This window comes from Aegilops tauschii, chromosome 3, assembly GCF_002575655.3.
Source record: "Aegilops tauschii subsp. strangulata cultivar AL8/78 chromosome 3, Aet v6.0, whole genome shotgun sequence".
Taxonomy (NCBI): Eukaryota; Viridiplantae; Streptophyta; class Magnoliopsida; order Poales; family Poaceae; genus Aegilops; species Aegilops tauschii.
In genome coordinates this window covers 50,749,306-50,754,307 of record NC_053037.3, presented here as the reverse complement: position 1 = coordinate 50,754,307, position 5,002 = coordinate 50,749,306, and the positions used below count along the sequence as shown (strand labels likewise).

The following is a 5,002-nucleotide window of genomic DNA, read 5'->3' as shown; positions in this document are numbered from 1 at the left end:
ATTGTTTCCTCTCTAATCAACCAAACTTTGTTTTCTGAAGAGAAAAAGAAAGAGGAGCCCTAGATTTGTGAATCTACCAAGCCAATCTTGAATTCTCCCAACTTCTCTTTGCTACTTGTTACTTCTCTGTGATATCCCATTGTTAGAGTCTGGACCAAAATGAAGCTCTCCCAGGCGTTTGGATTTTCAGCCGTCGGATTAGCTGTCCAAAACTATCGCAACCGTCGGATCGTCATATGGAGAGATCAGGGCCGTCGGATCAAAGCCAACGCTGCTACACTCGTGCCACCGCCTGTAAATCCCGTGCCCCACGGAGGGCATTCTCGACTTTTCACACGCAAGCGTATTAAAGGAACTCGCCCTCCGTCGCGCTCCTCTGCTTCACTCCAGCCGCCGCCGTCTCGCGTCCGGTTCTCCTCCCCCTTCTCTCTCTTCGCCGAGCTCGCCGCCGCCGCTGCTCGCCTCATCCCCCTCGCGCCTCCACCCCCTAGCCTCCCCTTCTCCTCCTCCCGTCCTCTCCTCCGCCGCTCGGTCGCCGTGCCCGTGCTGCTCAACCCCCGCCGCCCCATCGGCTGCTCCGTCGCCGTTCATGGCATCCGGGAGGCACGCGGGCGCCCCCTCCCATCGTGCCGTCGAGGGGAGGAGCCAGGCGGAGCGCGCCGTCGCCACCGGCTGGCGCGTCGACGAGAGGAGGCCAGGGTTAGGGTGCTCTCCTCGTCGCGCTGCGGATCTCCTGGCGCCGCCGGCTGCAGGAGCTGAAGCTTCTCCTCGCGCCGCCAGCTGCCGGGTTCGGATCTCCTCCACTTTGCATCGCTGGCTGATGGACTAAGAGCTCATCCACCTCGCACCCCGGAGCACTACTACTTCCTCCTGCCTCGATGTGCTCCTACCACCTCCTGGTGAGCTCTCTTCCTTCTTGTGCGAGGTGGAGTTGCTCGCTATGTTCCGCTGCTGCTGATGCTGGTTGCTCTGCTGCTGCCGATGCCGCTACTTGCTCTGGTGCTGCTGCCTACTGGTGGTGCTGATTATTGCTGCTACTGATGTGTGCCCCCGCAAGCTGCTGCTCCTATCTGTGCACTTGTGCTGATGCTAATGTGTGGTGTTCGTCTACTAAGTACTAAACTACTAATTGTTGCCTGTGTAACTTGTGTTGTCCAGCTGGTTGCTAGCTATCGATTTTGTTGTCTGCTGATTGTAGCCTTGTACTGATCTGTTCTTGCCTTGGACCTTTTCTTGTGTGGTGTGTAGGCTTGTAGTGATTTGTTCTGATGTACTGCTGGCACTATGTTGCTTGTAGGGATCAAATCTGACAGGAAATCATTCAAATTCTTTTACGCATTTAGCCTGTCTCATTATTAACACCTCTTGGCTGTACTGATGTGTCATGTAAATATACAGGTTTTCTGATCTAACTGGCATTGACTATAGTGAAGCTGCAATTGAGCTTGCTCGAAACCTCGCAATTCTTGATGGATTTGAGCAAATTAATTTCCTGGTGAGTTACTCAGTGGAGCATTAGACGTCCAGATTACATGATCGTATTTCATTTCCACATTTCCGCGCCTTCTTGTGCTTCAGTATGTGATGTTGAACATAGTGTACCCTTACTTGAAAGATGAAGAAAGAACCTTTTCAGATTTATGAACCTTTGTATGTTTGCAGGTTGATGATATCCTGGAGTCAAAGTTGGAGAGGGGATTTGAACTTGTGATGGATGAAGGAACTCTGGATGCAATAGGGCTCCACCCTGATGGACCTGTAAAGAGGTAAATGCATGTTTACGTGTTCAGATTTACCTTAATCCGTACGAGGGATATTATCATTCGTAGCTGTGGTTTAACACTTTGAATTGCCTGAATTTATTTTGACAAAAGGATGGGATCACTTGATTGCTTCCATGTATTAATTTGTTTCCGTTACTGCATTTCAGAATGATGTATTGGCAGTCAGTGGCTAGCTTGGTTTATCATGGTGGCATACTGGTCAGTACTTTCATTGCATTTGTTGGCAGTAGATTCACAGTAAATTAACAATTGAGAAAGATGACTAAGCGAAAACCAATGGATTATCCTCTGATGTTCCCTGTGCATATGCAACAGGACCAAGGATGAGCTAGTGCAGGAGGTGGAGAACTTCAACCAGAGAAAGCTGGGCCCCGCAGATTAGGATTCCATAATTTGGTTGGTTTTAATCATGCTTTGTTGATTGGTTGTTGTAAAACATGCACATAGCTTATTAAGCAATTCTGCTGCTATGGAGATGGAAACTTATTAGTTTCGTGTGGCGGAGTAATTATCTTGAGAATCAAAACCGTATACCCTGCATCGAATGTTGTCGTCAAAATGAGCAATTGATCTTTGCGCTTAATGTTGTGCAGATGTTGAGGTTTGACTGCCACCATTGGGGAAAGCCACTAACCGAGGTGGAGCGGCGACTGCGGTTAGCGCATCTATTCTGCTAGGAGGTGTTGCCGTCGACGATGAGTGCCAGACCATGCGCTGACTCAAGGACCGCCGTTCCGTTGGCCCGTTGTTTAGCATGCGCCGTCACGCGGCACTGCCCCCGGCCATGAACTAGGGTCGGTGGCCGAGCTCGTCGCCGTCCGCCTCGGTGGCCCTCTTCCTCGCTTGCTTCTTTGGGTCCCAAGCACCTGCCACCGGTGGATGACGAGATCCGCCACCAACCATGTACCGGGCAGGAGCTCACCCTCGCGGCCTCTACATGTCCCCAGGTACAGCAGATCCCATCCCTACCTTTTCTAAATTTTTTCTCTCTTGAATAAAAATATATGGCATGGATTGCTTGGCTGTGCTCTCCGTCCTTGATGGCATGATGTTCTTCACTGCTGTGAAGGGAGGTCTCCGCCTATGGAGCTTACTGATGTGCCACCCCCAGTTCATCGTGATGTTTTTGCACGGTAGGTGCACGATAAATTGTACATATGTGCTTATGAGTGATTTATGGTTGTGTGGCAGTCTACATATGAGACGGAGGACCAGCCTTTGGAGCAGGCAACACTTTCTATTTGCTAATAAATGATTTATAGCAGGGACAGCTACATTTGCGATGACATTGATTGTTTGTGCATGAATATGAAATTGATGCTCCTGCTATGATTGTACTTTCCGATCTTTTTCTCTGCTTTTCTATTGTCACTTGGTCGTTCCAGTAGGTCAGATGTGTCTATGTTAATAGGCCCTTCAGTGGTAGCTAAAGGGTAGTTTGATTGAATCATGCTTGCTTATAAATATATATATTCTTACGAGGAATTAGATATCTGCCTAAAAGACCTGGAATATGTGGATCAATTATTTTATTTGGCTGTAAAGTTCTCTGCAGGTATTGGCATTATAGTTCCTGCATAATCTCTTGGTAATGAAGCGTTGTCCGGGCCACTATCTGGAACACCATCTCTTTCTAATGAATTTATATGTTAGTTGCTGCCTTTTTTCATTAGATAGTTTGAATAATAATACAAACGTATGGATTTTGTAATCTGGTATATGATTCAATGTTATATATTTTGTAAACTGGTGTGGTTACCAGAGTCACCTTGCATAATTTTTTGAAGGAAGAGTGAACGCAGTCTTGAACTTGTACTGTATATTGAGATGCTCCTACTTTTTGCAGAACAATGCAGTAATGATAAGAACTAGAATTAGACTGCATTGCATACATGTATAGGTCACCACTTCTTCGCTGTAATTATTTGGCATGTAACAGCCAATTCACATGTCAAAATATGTTTTGAAGATTTTGAATGCAATTTTATTAAAGTAGTTCTCAAATGCTACCTCAGCTTTTTTTTTTCCATCTCTGTTGTTTCTCATAGGTTTTAACTAAAAGGAGAAATGGCTGTAAAAGATTGTCCTTTGTCGTTCATATTCTTTTATGTTAAGTGCTATTCTTTTATGTTAAGTGTCTACGTAGTATCTATCCCTACATCAGCCATTATACTTATTTTGCATTTGATGCAACTTGATTGAGCTGTGAGTACCTTCATCCATGGCGGCCTTACTGCTCTTATGCATATGTTGCTTCAAAGCTGCTTCTTTTTTATGTTTGATATGCTTGAGTTCTGTAATCTGTTTCTAATAGTTTCTGGTGGATTCAGATGTCCATAGTTGCTACACAAAATATATATATATATATATATATATATATATATATATATATATTGCCATTATTTCATTAATATTTTCACGGTGAAACATAATACTTTAACAATTGATTTTAGATTAAGAGTAACCAGTACATGATCATTTACCTGAAGTGTATTCGTCACAGGCCATGCAATAACTTCAAGGGATACGTGTGTAGTTCAAATCTAAGTGCATATATTGTAAATCTATGTTATATAATGGTTTTCCTTTTTTGATTTGCCTTGCTGGTCACTTCTGCTTTCCATCCAAGTTGCTATTCTCCCGCTCATTGCTTTTTACCAGGACTAGAATATTAATCTACTTGTGTTATAACAAGCATGTCTGGCCTTTGTATTTTGTTCAGTTTGCACTATTGCAGATCTCTCTGTTTTTCATAGCCAACATCATCTTAAGTTTTAGATGCATAATCATGTACTAATGATCATTTGTATTTTTTTCTTTCGCTTAGTGTCTTATGTTTCAATTGGGTGCCAAGGAACACTTGACCGCTGGAGGTTGTCATTTACCTAGCCTGAGTCCTGATGATACTACACCTTTCTTTGTACCCCATTAAAGGCTACCACCATTCAACTCAGGTACGTTTCTGTGCATTGAGCCGGTCCATTTTCAGCTATTACTCTTACTTTGTTTACCAGACAACGTGTTGAGCCAGGCATCGGCGCGCTGGGCTGAAGCCTTTTGTTGTTTCCTGGACAAATTTCTATGTAGTGTGATGCCTTTTGTTGTTTCCTGGACAAATTTCTATGTACTATGTGTATGTATCGATGCAATGCTTGTGATAAAAACTTGATATATTAGATAGTTAAACACATCTATACTATTCTATTTTTTGCGTGGAA

General features: G+C 44.3%; 1 long non-coding RNA gene across 2 annotated transcripts; it reads left to right on the top strand.

Annotated features, from left to right (window-relative positions):
* The first annotated feature begins 377 nt into the window (after positions 1-377).
* Positions 378-5,002, top strand: LOC109757336 (uncharacterized). Of its 2 annotated transcripts, XR_005771923.3 has the most exons (8): positions 378-899; positions 1,399-1,495; positions 1,663-1,766; positions 1,931-1,982; positions 2,100-2,180; positions 2,378-2,731; positions 2,854-2,917; positions 4,612-5,002. It is a non-coding gene; the product is annotated as an uncharacterized lncRNA (long non-coding RNA). The 2 variants fall into 2 exon arrangements; XR_002231499.4 differs by lacking the exon at positions 2,854-2,917.